Source organism: Manis pentadactyla, chromosome 3, assembly GCF_030020395.1.
Source record: "Manis pentadactyla isolate mManPen7 chromosome 3, mManPen7.hap1, whole genome shotgun sequence".
NCBI lineage: Eukaryota > Metazoa > Chordata > Mammalia > Pholidota > Manidae > Manis > Manis pentadactyla.
In genome coordinates, this window is record NC_080021.1 from 147516231 (window position 1) to 147530580 (window position 14350).

Genomic DNA, 14350 nt, shown 5'->3' on the forward strand with positions numbered 1-14350 from the left:
TTTTTGTGTTATGACTGTGTTTTGCCAATGAGTTTCAGCCCCGGACAAGTTCGCTGTGGATTCAATGTGACCAAAGAAATTGACAGCAAAACAATCTTGGGGTGAAAGGGTTATACCCAACTTTATTTCCAGGTGGCAGGTCAATCACTAAGATCCCGTTCACTCAGAGTGAGTCTGTATGCAGCAAGCCGGTCTCTGCCTCTGGGCCTCTCTGCCTGCACAGCTGTCCCACACAGTCATCCTCTGGGCCTCTGTCCTCAGCACTGCCACCACTCCAGCCTCTGCTCTCCTGCAGCCTTGCAGCCATGCCACTGTGTTGCGCCCAGAGCATTGGGCAGAGCTCTTTATTATATAGAGTCAACAGCCATGTATTGCCCACAGGTGTGCAGTGAGCTGGTCAACCATGGCCAGGTGAGAATCCTGGCCACAGGAACTCTCATTTTATCCACACTCCACCCCTCCAGGATTCTCTCCTCTCAATCTATGTGACCTTAGTCCTCTGCAGTGGTCCCTGTGCAAGCAAGCTTGAACATTGTTCTCCAGCCTCTCCAGAAAAAGTCTTGCAGACACACAGGCCAGACTCGTGGCTCCGTCTCTAACCTCTGCCTCTTTAGTCTTAATGGCTTGATCTGCTGCTCTGGTTTCAGTTGTTTCCATAGCTCCAGTAAGATCCTATTTGGCTTCCTGTCTAATTTCTTTCCATCTACTCCTGCCCACATTAAATCAACTCACATCTGGGTCCTTGTAACCTTCATGGGGCCCCTTAAGTTCTTCTTGTGAGTCACCTCGCATTTTGTAATCGTTGCCTCAAGGCAGGCTGCACTGTCAGGGAAGACAGCTTTCCCATCTATGATCCCGACAGAACAATTCCATCCACCCCTAAGTCCCACAGCCACCTGCTCAGCCTGAGTATAGGGGCGGACCATAGAGTGCTTCACGACCTGGGGAGGGGGCTGCTCCTCTCGGGGAACTTTCAGCTGCTGGGTCTTTATTTTCTTTATAACCACGGGTGTGCTTTTAATACAGGAGGGGCCAGTGCCTCCAAAACCACCCCTTCGTCCTTCCCCAGCTCCTCCATTTCTGGGGCTGATGGCACCTTTCTCTCCACTCCCCCAAGTGCCTCCTCTGCTACAGTGCCTCCCAACAGTGCCAGCTCAGTCTTTGGAAGCTCTCTTACCTTCACCTCAATGCTTTGCAGCTGATGTTCTCGTGCCACCTCCACCTGTGCTTCCCTCAGGAGCTTGTCCCTTTCCCTGATGGCCTCTTCCTCCTTCAGAACACCTGGCAACACTGCCATCTCGTCTGGTAAGGAATTGTTTACCTCTCCAGTGGTGCCTTGCTGCCGGCGTTCTTGTGCCGCCTCATCTGGCATCAAGGCCATTTCCTTCCTCAGGGAATCCACAGAAGTTTGCAGCTCGTGTTCTCATTTCTTGGGTCTCCTCTGTAGACTTTTTTAATATTGTGAGAAGCAGCCAACCCACAGTCCCTGCTGCCTCACGGACACTCTGCTTCTCAAAGGATCTATTTATTATACCAAGGGCCACCCCTACTGCCTCAGGTGTCACCTCCACTTGCCTCCAGTCCTGGGGTGGGGTCCAGTCCTCTAGGAGGCAAGCCACCTCAGACCACATACCCACTGGGGGACAATCCACTGTCTCCCCATTCACAGGGGCAGCCCGCTGAAGCAACCCTCCCGTAAGTGCAGCCTGTCTTTTTCCTTGGTCAACAATGAGTCCTGCTGCCTAAGCCAATTGTCTTGCCAATGGGTTTCAGCCCTGGGTAAGTTTGCTATGGAATCAATGTGACCAAAGAAATTGACAGCAAAATGTTCTTGGAGTGAAAGGGTTATATCCAAATTTATTTCCAGGTGGCAGGTCAGTCACTAAAATCCCATTCACTAAGAGTGAGTCTGTATGCAGCAAGCCGGTCTCTGCCTCTGGGCCCCTCTGTCTGCACAGCCATCCTCTGGGCCTCTCTGCACAGTTGTCCCACACAGCCATCCTCTGGGCCTCTTTCCTCAGTACTGCCACCACTCCAGCCTCTGCTCTCCTGCAGCCTTGCAGCTGTGCCACCGCGTTGCGCCCAGAGCACTGGGAAGAGCTCTTTTATAGAGTTAGCAGTAATGTATTGCCCACAGGTGTGCAGTGAGCTAGTCAACCAGGGCCAGGTGAGAATCCTGGCCACAGGAACTCTCATTTTATCCACAGACTGACTCGACATTTCTTTGACAGTTGGCTTCCATTTGGGTCAGGTCATGCTTGGAATTTGAGCCCCAGTCTGTGTCTCAGGCAGTTCAATTAGGCCTTGGATCTACCCGGTGCTTGTTGTTCCTGTTCCTGAGTGTCTTTGGAATACACATATTTGACAACTGAAAATTCCCATGTTGGTTCCCTGAACATAACAAGGGCCAAGTAGAGGCTAGAATAGAAAGCCAAATCAGTGCTACATCTCTGGAAATTGCAGAGTGCCACCATCAAGAATCCTGCAAGATTCAGGGTAAAGGCTCCTATCATATTTCTTTCTTTCAATGGTACAGAAATTTGCTGGATCTTGGAGAATGACTTATGAACTAATCAGGTGTTGACCTCAACTGCAGCTGCTGTCCAGGATGTATAAAGCATCTCAACAAATTTTCAAAGATTGGTACGAAGCACACGTTGGTCACAATACAATGGAGAAAAATTATTTTCAAAACCTAAAAACATCACAATGGAAAGAAAGGTATGTTGAAATGAATAATATGCAATATGTAAAGACTTATGGTATGTAGCTAATGCTTTCCTCAAAAGATTTATGGCTTTATATACATAAATCAGAGATAATCAACCTAAACTTTGAATTCAAGCTAGAAAAAGAACAGCAAAGGAAACCAGAGTACATATAATATGAGTCTATACAAATTTTAAGAACAGGGGAAACCAGCAAAAATGTCAGAGTTGTTCTTGGGGACAGATGTGTCTTGGGAGGATTATAGAGGCAGTTAGGTGCTTCTGTTTTGCTGTCCTGTTTCCAGAACTGGGCAGTGGTAGCATTGTGTGCTTACATTGTCAAAATTCACCAAGATTTATACTTGTGCACAAATAATAAAAGTGTTCTATATAGCTCAGCTGTGAATATGTTACATGGTCATAAAACTCATAGCACAGTTTTTATATAGTAGAATATGATATAAATTTATTGGAAGGATGAGGTGCTGAGGGTGTCCCAAAAGTTGGGATTAATAGGATAAACTTATTTTCAAGCAGTATATTTTATTTTCAGATTGCATGCTCAGTTTATTTTTGTTCAGTTTCCAAACATCAGGGGAAGGACCTCTGAGGCTAATGAGTCCACCTTGTGATCCGACACACACACACAATAGAGCTGTACCATTGTCCAGGATAACATGCTGTGATGATGATGTTCCATTTTTTTCACTCTCCAATTATTACTTTAAATGTTACATCTGCCTAGGGACTATTGTATTAGGCAATTCAACTATAGAAGATCTGAAAAGTCGGGAAACACAGGTTAAGTAATATATTTATGTTTTTCAGATTAATTGGACCCATTGCTTTAATTTTTAGGCAATTCATTCTGAAAATGCATTAAGCATATTCCTTGAATATAGAACCAACATACTGTTTAAATTGTTTCCCAACCTTTTGGATACTATGTATATGGTATTCTTTATGACTACTTAGTTTGCTCTTTTCTAATTATGCATTTATTTTCAGCCATTATTTCCTACATGAGCATTTAAGTTTAAAAATCTCCCTCTGCCTATTACAGGTTAACCTGCTGGCAGATAGAAGTCAGCCACTTATAAAAGGAGGGAGCTGCCTGTTGTGTAAATCATGTGCACACTTCATTTTGAAATATAGTTGTAAAATTGGGAGAGAATAGGTATGGATTTAAAGGTACAGCAACCTTTAAATCTGGAGTGTCCAGGTGAATTTAAAATGCTTATTGTTCCAGTTGGAGGCATACATGATCAATTTTCTTCAAAACTAGATTTGAGATGTCAAATTGCCTGCCTCTAGGATATTGGTCTTAATAGAGTTTCATTAAAATCAATGTTCTAAGACAGTCCTAGTTCCCTGAGTTACCCAGGACAATGGGGAGAGCAGAGCTGCTGGGGGGTGGGTGCATGCCAGTCTCTGCACTATTGCCATTTATAGTGGAGTTAGGGATTAGGTGTTGGAAAGTTAGCCAGCATGGCCAAAAGGCAGCTAGAGAAAACTCATCTTTAAATCACTAAAACTTGAGTCTTTGAAGATCAAACCTAAGATGAATCCTTTTGTGTCTCTTGGCATTTTGGCCAAGACCTAAAAGCCTTAGTTGAGTTTGAACAGGCATGGGTAACTGAGCAAATAAAAGAATGTTACTTCTTTCTCCCATGCTCTCGTCCAATGAGCCCATGTAGTTGAATACTCATAAGTTAAATACAGGTGTTACTATGTAACTCCATTGTATTATCTTTTTGTATTTCCTGAAGCAGACCTAAGTCTCCTATGTTACCATTTCAGCTGGGAATCTAACTGGTTGCAAGTAACAGAAATGGATTCTGGGTGATTTAAGCAGGAAAAGACTTTAATGGAAAAATAAAAAGATGGGGAAGCTGGAAACTGTGTGCAGAAAGGGGACTTCAGAACTAGAATCACACCACAAAGGCAGCTCATTGAGGATCATGCTGCTGAGCCAGGATGCAACCTTCCACCAAATGCCACCAGAACCATGTCTTCCACATACCTGGCAGGCCATGTTGCCCCAGAAACTAATCTCTGTATGATTAGCATCTGAATGGCCAAGCTTTAGTCCTATAACCATGTATTAATTACAAAAGCTTTTCCACCAAGGCCCGAGCAGTGAGAATTCTCTAAACGTATGGTAGCAGTGGATGGGGGAGTGGGGGCAGGTCGTGGGGAGTCTTATGCTGAGCAGTAAAAAAAAAAAGGGAGGAGGGACACATACCTACTACTATTACCTAACTGAAGGAAATGATCTGAGTACATGCTGTCCATCCACTCCTTCAGCCATTCCAAAAAGCAGTATTTATATTAAGTTAGAATGTTTCAGAGAGACTGATAAAACCTTTTGTTTTATCTAAAGAAAAAAATTTAATCCACAGGGATTCCCTTTGTATCTAGGAAGCTCAGGGCTAATGTTCACTCACAGTGGCTATAATCACCTTGAATCCTGGTTTTCAAAATGTTCTCCTAAGAGCCCTAGAGCTTCATGCAGCGCCCTGGGCAATGGGTAAGCAGAGGGTCTCTGCGCCTCCCCACCTGCTGGTGCTCAGGCAGTACTCTGAACTGTCTTTTACCCCTGGGTTCCACTGAAGATTCCCTGTGACTAAAGGCCTCCAAAGCTAAGAAATTCTTGATCTTCTGCTTGGGTTGGTCCACCCGCTAGCCTCCTCCTCAAGGCTCACATTCTATGTTTCCACATCAATTTCATTTTGTACACATAATAGATGGCACCAGCAAGCACTTTTGTGGAAGCAGGTGGATATAAATCCTAGAAGAATCACTCCCCCTGGGGCATTGAGAGGATCCTCTGGTGTGGGTTCTGCTTAGATTCATGTAAACAAATAACCTGCTGCTAACTGAGTCACTCAGAAGTCCAGGTTAATTTCAAGGTCCCTTTAGGCCTCTCTGAGCATTCAAAATACATTTTTTGGCTGCCCAGGGAGTTGTTTTTCTTACTGACTTGCCAGTATTAAAGGCTCCCCATCCAGTATAATATTTCTATCAAATGAAATTTTTGTTGTTTTCAAATCTATCTCCTGAACCCAACAAAACCTATTATTAATATTCTGAGATTTCCACCATATTTCAAAACCAGAACTTTCCCTTGGTCCTTAACCTGACCAGCTAGACCTGTTCTTTGCTGTTTTCTACAGATTTAGTTTGAGACTCTTTTTGGAGTTTTAGAAGATGGAAGGAAATGTTATCTTGGATTCTCTGCCGTTGTTCAAAGTTTATCTTCTTCATTTTATATAGTCTTGCAAAGAGATGGAGACTATGAAATATCTATTACTACTACAGTTTAACTGCATTGAGATCATGTTTTTGTATGAACATAGTTATAAAAGCCAAACAGATAACAAGGTGCCCAATGAACATTCAAAAAGAAGTGTAAAGTCTTTACATTTCACTGTAGAGATTTGTGATGTGGGTGATTACATTCTCTCCATTTCATCATCAGTAGCAAATTTTACTGGTTGTAGCAACAGGAGTTTCAGTGTGCTTTTATTTACATCACTTCATTGTTCTCATAAGACTGAGACATCTGGTGAGATGAAGAACAAAATCTAAGATAAGCGCAGACCAACTCAAACTGTGTAGGTAGAAATTTTAGAGCTGAGCATGGAATCCAGGCCTTCATCCCATTTCAGGAGGGAAACAGTAATAGGCTCAAGCTTAGCCACCTGGCTCTGGAGGAGCTATGTACATGGTTACCCTGGGAGCTATGGATGGTCGAGTGCAGGGCAAGGATTATCCCCAGGCCCACCAGTTAGCAGCTTTTGCAGGACATGGCAGCTCACACTTTGCTAGACTCTTTCCTTTACTGGCTGGAGGGTTTCAGGCACGGGGTAGAGTTAGCAAAGCTGAGATCAAACTTAGTTGAGGCAACAAAAAGGCAGAAAGTTCACAAATATATAAGTCTCAGTCAAACTGACATATTGTGGACAAGAGCAAGGTCACTGAATACAGAGTAACAGGAATGTGCCAAGGATCCAGGTCACAGCCTGGACCAGAACTAATGTCAGGGGAGAGTGCCCAGGATTAGTCCTTAAGCCCCTGGCAAGCTCTCTGGGCTATCTGTTGTTACTCTGCTGACATCCATCTTTGTTTCCTATAGAGTTCCATCATACATGACTGCAGCAAGCTCACATTCCCCAGTAATCTCCAAACTCTGATTGCTTATTCTAGACTCCAAGCCTTTGTTCATTCCCTTCCTCTGCTTCCCTGTAGCCACCCATCTGTAAAATTATGTGAATGAATATGGGACTTATTTTCTCCATCTTTTGGAAGAGCCTGCCAAGGGTAAAGGTTTTGTAACTGATGCTAAAAACCCCACATTCCAATACCAGGTCATGGAAACTCCAGGTCACGCTGAAAGAATGCCCATCACCTCCCTCTTACCTACAGAGGAGTGGAGCTGAAGAGGGAGAACAGCTTTGGAGATAACAGTGTGCTCTGTTTGCAGCCCCATCAGGTGTATCACCTGGAGCTTGCAGCCCCTAGGTTGGGAGGTGGAACTAAGAATTGTATGAAAAACTATGGCTAGATTGGCCATAGACAACAGAGAGCAGAGAGAGAGAAGGCCATGCCTTTACTGTGAATGGAGGGGAAGAGGGGAGAAAATCTGGGTTCTTCCCACAGACTAGATAGGTAGATACGGCTAGAACCAAATCTGAAATCAGACTCCACCCAAGAGAGCAGTCTGGAGCAGCGAGCTGACCCAGCAGAGGGCGGAGGAGGGATTCCCAGAAGGGCCGGGTCTGAAGGGCCTAACAGGGACTTTGGACGTACTGCAAACATTGTGACTGAGTTGTCCCTGAAGGGGAGATTTGGAGAGAAGCCACTTTAAGCACAGGGAGCTCAGAATCAGCCAGGTAGGGCTGGGCTCCTTTCCTAACCAGGGTTTCTTAAACTGTGCATAGTGAAATCAGATTGGTGGCTTGTGGTGGGCTTCAAAACATAACAGTAATTAGAATATGAAGGATAATATGAAATTTGAGCAAGTATCATTTCCTGAAATTTTGCTTCAGTTTTGTAAAGAGGGGTTGGTATAAAAATTTTTTTTATTAGGGCTCGTGGTCAAAAAAAAATTGAAAGTTTCTTTTAATTTGCTCTCCTGTTTGGTTCTGCAGGGAGTAGGCAGCTGTAATCTGGGAGACAGAAACACCGCCTCTGGAACCAGTTTCTACATAAACCCAGACAAGTTGTTTTATCTATCTGTGGCTTATCTGCAAAACAAGGATAACAATAGGGCCTCCCACATAGGGTTGCTATGATGATTAAAAGGATTAAACATGTTGATCTATGTGAAGTGCTTTTAATAGCTCCTGGAAAACGGTTGTAGCTGATAAATGCTAATTATTGTTGTAAGGTGGTTGTTTCTTCCCCTGACCAAAGGTAATAGTGTAACTTTAAGGACACAGCAACTCCTCCCTGATCATATGCAGCGAGTCCAGTTTTGGTCAGCTGGAGACAATGATTTCTGTGAGCAAATAGGCACTCCACAATTGTGAAACCATTGTGTGTTAGCACTCTGCCATGTGCCAGGGGTACAAAGGAATAAGATAATGTCCATGTCTTTGAGGAACATGCAGTCTCTCAGAGAAATTCCAATAAATTCGAATTTATTTGACTTTATTGCCATTACCCTATGTGGTGCCTGGTGTCTTTTAGGTTCCTAGGAAACTGTTGAGGGTGTTGAGTGCATTTCTGTGGAAGAATCATGAACTTTCTTTACCTCACCCAGATGCAGTAAATAAGTGAACATCATGTCCCTTCATTTTTTCGAGCACCTTCAAGATGCGTAGGGAAGAACCAGCACAGGAGGCTTTTCTGCAAATGCCAAAGGTCTCTGAAAGTCCGCATTTGAGGAAGGATGAATTTGCTCTTATAGACAGCCTCCGGTGTTTATTTCATAGTGCTTATTGAAGAAAGTTCTCAGGAAAGGAATGAGAAAGGAAACGGGTAGCGCCAAATGACTGAGAAGAATTTTACAGAGTTCTTCTCTCTTTGCTACTCAGAGCAGCTGACAAGCCAACAGGGAAGAAAGAGCAGAGGACACAGTGGAGCCTCCTGAATCACTCATGTGGGCTAATCCCTCCATTCCAACATTCCCAAAGCCTTCAGCTATGTAAGTGGTGCTCTCATGTCACACAACCCAACAGGAAGGCCAGGCTGGGTGAATGGGGCCAGTCCTTCCCACTCCTTCCTGCCCTTTGGAGCATGGCAGACTTCCAAGCAGGTTGCATATGAAATTAATGCCTTGAGAGGGTACTTTTGTTTTTAGCCCAGAGGGAGTACAAACCAGGATTAAAAAAAAAAAAAGAAAGAAAAAAGGACTGATTTGGGACAATAAATCCCTTCCCCTCATTGCCTTAGAAGGAGCTGCACAAAGGTGAGGTCCAATGTCAAAATGTGTGTATGTCTTTCCTAAAAGGGCCAAAAACTGTCTTTAAAAATGGCAACAGTGAAAGTTTACACTTAATTGTTGTGCAGTTCACAAGTTTACAATACAGCAGGCATGACCACCTGCATGATCTCAGCTGACTTGGCCAGTGTCAGATGGAGATAAGATGAAAGTGAAGATATCCTGGACTTGAAGACCAGCTCTCTTTCAATTAAGCTTTGCATATCTGAAAAGAAATTAATCTTCTATATCAAGCTACCTGCCTCAGAGTTTTCCTTACTCTACCTGTTTTATAGCCCTTAAGGATCTTTTTTACTCCTTTCCCCCAAAGCTACCACCTTTGCTATCTAAATTCTTTGACCCACTTGGAGGTAGTTGCAGAAGCTGAGGCATTTTGCAGACCTCACCTGTCTCTGAATATATTGAAGTCAGCTTTATGGCTGTGCTACCTGGGCAGCCGCACAGGCCTGATTCCTAGAAGGACTCCATGCTAAGTTTCAATGCTCTGCTGCAGTCATCTTAAAATTCTTAATTTTACACTGGGCCCCACCATGTATATGTAGCTGCCTCTGATTGACTCAGTGTTCTGAGAAACCACATACAGATGGTTGGCCTGAGAATATTGTTTGATTTCTCCCAGTTTCCATGGTGTAGGTGGCATACCTGCCTAGGAGGGACTACAGGTGGACAGGGAATAACAGCAGTTTACAGCAGATTTTCACACGCATTATTTCCTTCAGTCTTTACAAGCAAATGTCAGGAGGCAAGCCTGTTTAAGGCCATCAGAAATCCACCTGCAGGAGATGAAATGGATTTGACAGGAAAACATCAAATCTCTTTAAAAGTGAAAATCAACAGAAAAACAGGACAGAGAATTTTTCCAGATGTTATACAACTGTGCTACAGAGGAAGTTACAAAGTCAGTAAAGGAGTCAGCATGGAGTTTGGCCAAAGGGATTACAGAGAATAAAAATTCTAATCCAGGGCCAAGAGAGAGACAAACATTGTTCTGTAGCAGCGGGAGCTGCATCCTTGCTGATCCCTATCAGCCCAGGAATATTATCACAAAGTCTGGCTACAAACTCCTTGTCAAGGATTCTACCTTTGCCCAGTCACTTCCTGATTAGCAATTTGATTTGGTTTCTGTGTTCTTTTGTTCCAGGAACAGATCCATACTGAAAACACAGCTCAAGCCACCTTTATAAGCTTGCGGGCATGAGATCTAGAATCTGAAACCCAGTACAAATACCACTTTTTGACAATCTTGCAGCTCACGTACTGTGGGTTTTTACTTGCTTCCACCCGGTTGGCTGACCTTCTGATCTCCTACCTCTGCCTGTTCCGTTTGCTCAGCTCTGGTTCCAACCTGATGTCTGAAGTCCAGGCCACTGTTGTTTGCTGCGTGGCGCCGGCAGGCTGGATTCGAATGGAGGAATGCGATGCCGGTAGCATTGTCCTCAACTCCCAGCTGTTCAGGGCCCAAAGGACAATGCCCTCCTTAGTTCTCATCTCCATGGCTCAGACCGACCCACTTTCCTGCTCTCAGGAGGCCACTTTAAAATCCTGTACCTTAAGGGTTTTTCAACATGGATGCAAAGTAAAACTGACCTAGAGAAAGACTGGATTGCTGTCCTTCCTTTCCCAACATTCTCAGCACACGCTTATGGTTACCTGGGGCTTTGTAGCCTAACTCTAACATTTGAGTTTTTCAAGACTTGGGAGAAAAGGGGCTTATTGAAGAAGCATGGATTCTCTTGCACAATCAGGCAGAAATAGGATTTCTATTAGGAACTGTTCTGCTGGGGTGAAACTATGGTTGCTTTTTGGAGAGTGAAAAGCTGTGCGGAGATAAACAGATTTCATTAGGTATCATGTGCTGGGCCAGTGTGTTTATGAATGTATGGCCCTTTGACCGAAATTGTATCACCTCTGTGGAGAGCGAATTTTATTTTCTTCTGGTTTTAAAGCAAATTCCTGTTCAGGTTTCTGAAAGAACAATCTCCTGTTTCTTCATCTGTTGAGAAATCAAGAAAATCCAGGAAATGATCTGGTTACTTGAAACCACTCATTTGAGAGTATTTGCTTTGCAGAGAAGGCCTTGTTAGCAAGTGCTGAGTGGATGTGTCTTAGCTTTCAAATGAGGTATACAGAGCAAGTGAAGGCTACTTTTCTCTCCCTTATGTAATCTTGCTTCACAAATCCTTTCAAAATACAGGTTCATGGGAGGGAGACTATTAAGAAGCTCTCACTGCTACTAAAATGATATGGGAGGGAGGGGGAGAAGTTCACATTTACAGTACCCCTAATGGCTGGCAGTCCTACTGCATAGGTCATCTCATTCCTTCCTCATGGCAACTATAGGAGGTCTGGAGTTCAAGTTTCCCATACATAGTGGAAAATGGGAGAAGTTCAGTAACTTGCCCAAGATTCCATACAAGAAAAGGTCAGAACTGGAATTCCACCCCAGGAATCTCTAAACCCCAAATTCATGATATTTCTGTTATGCCAGACCATCTTTATGCAAATAAATACAGTAATGGTGAAGCATCGTCCAACCAAGATTAAAAGGAGCTTCATTCTTGGGGATAATTTACGAATAGACAGAATGAGTTGTAATTATCGGAACCAAAGTGAAGGCACAGTTCGTTAAGCGGGCACTGAGCCAATGGTTTTTGACATTTGTGGAGCTTTCCCACTTTTTAAGTCACTTGGTGCCTTGAGAAGCAAGAACACAAGACGGGGGAATACGATGTAGGAAGAGAACGTAGGGTCCGCCAGGGACACTGCCTGCTTGCTACGTTTGCTTTGCCTCTACTAACTTCAAGGGGCCCGGGGTGACCAGAGGGCTGATACCCTTCACCATGTGTACTCGAAATTGACCTGAGATTTCAAGTTCATGTGAAAATGCTTGTCATTTTATAGCCCACAGGAAAGTCGGGATAGAGACTTACTGACCACTCTTAACGACTTCCCTAAACTTTGCTACCCAAAAGGCACATAGGTGCATTGATTTGCTTTTTCTTAACAGCCTCTGTTTCAATAGTTTTATTATTTTTTTCCTCCTGAATTATTGCATTGCTTGCATTCACTCTTATTTTGCAGTTATCTGTACATGTGTCTATTTTTCCACATCAATATTAAGCTCTTTGGAGGCAGATAATATTATTTTTGCTTTCTACAGTTCAGCTTGCATAATCCACATAGGTTTTTAATTTAAGAAACACTTAAAATGGTAGTGTACATAAACTTTTATATCTTGCTTATTATTATATGTGACTATTATAGTATATTTTGTATAATCTTTATAAACTTACTTTTAGAGTAAAGTAGTTTTAAATTGTAAACAAAAATAAACATTTTTGTGTGAATGCTTTGGTTCTGTTTATATTTCCCAGCAGTTAATTGGTGAATTCAAATAGAACAAACATTGAAAAGACTTGACACATTTTACTAAAGTGATTTCCAAGAGTTTTATTGGCTATGGTAGGCAGAATCCTAAAATAGCCCCTCAAGATTTTTCACTCTAATCCCCAGGACTGCATCTATGATGAGCTATCGTGTCTGTGATTGTGTTATGTTATAGCCAAAGGGAGATTCCCCACATGGGCTTAATGTAATCACATGAGACTTTTAAAAGCAAAGAGTTTTCTCCAGCTGGGAACAAGAAGGAAAGTCATAAAGATGCAGAGTATGAGGAGGATTCAATGCATGGCTGTTGTCTTTGAAGGGTGTGGGGGTGGGAGGTTGCACAAGACCAGAGAATGGCCTCTAGGAGCTGAGAAGGACCCCAGGCCAACAACCAGAAAAGAAAGTGAGACCTTAATCCCATAGCCCCGAGAAACTGAGTTTTCCCAGCAACTGAATATCTTGGAGAACAGTTTTTCAGAGCCTCCGAGTAAGAGCCAGCCTGGCTGACATCTTGGTTTTTGTACTTGTGAGAGCTCAGGCAGAGAACCTGGTCAAACCCACCTGGACTTCTGACTTAAGAAATTGTGAAATAATACATGGATGTTATTTTAAGTTGCTAACTTTGTGTTAGTTTGTTAGGTGGTAATAGAAAATGAATACATTGGCTTACTCTATACCAAGTAACATGAAATTGTCCATGTTACTACAGGTAGCAGTAGACAGAATTCTGGAATTGTGTGCAGTACTTAAAACAGTCTTTGCTAAAACATTATTATTGATTAAATTTGTTTTTCTTTGCTGGTAGAAATGAGCAAAAACAAAATGTTTTTTGTAGCCTTTGATAGCAATGAAGTAGGGTAACTAATGAAAAAAAAAGTAAATTCTGGGTAAGAGATTTGATACTGCAAGAAAGAAAACAATCACAGAGGAAAAGGTTCTACCTCAAAAAGAGTTGTATGTTGAAGCTGGTTTGTCCCAGTTCATGAAAACCCATTGCTAATTTAGGAATCTTACAAGTCAACTGTTAGACACAGCTATTATTAAAAATGAAGTCATAAAACTTTCAATTAAAGAAATTACATTAAAAACACAGGTAACAAATACTTCTTAATTGTTTTTCATTTCTAAAATATTTTACATTTTACTATTAGCTATGCTCTTGAGGTTATTTCCATCTAATGCATCTGTATGGTAAAATACTATATAATGATTAGCTTCTTTACATTTCTTGCCAACTCCACATTAAATGACATCACATCTGAAGCCTGAAATCAGTGTTAAGAAAAACAGGCCCAACAAGGGGCCCCTTCTGCTAAGTCAAATCTCCAAACCTAACTGCAGTTTCAGCCTCTCCCAGGAGCAGAACTTGAAGCCAGTCAGTCGGGAACTTGCTGATCTGTAATGAGGTTATCTGTATAAGACCCCTGCTCATCCTAAGGGAGGGTGACCTTACCTGAAACAATCCCTAATCTTTTGCTAGTAACTTTTTGCCTTACCCTTCTGTCTATGAAAAACCTGCCATTTTGTACAACTCTTCTCAGAGAATTCTTCTACTAGCTAGATGAGATGGTGCCCCACACATGTATCACTTAATAAAGCTATTTACATCTTCAAGCTGACTTGGTTGAATTTTGTTTTTTAACATTGGCCATGATGGAGAATTTATACCATGAAAACTGGCAAATGCCTTTTCTGAGCCAATGAGATACCAGGGAGGTTTTTCTGAGACTTGGATCAGAGGTAGGGTCTTTTTCCTATTGGATGTAGACTTAAGAATGTGAAGTCTGGCACTGCCTGCAACCATCCT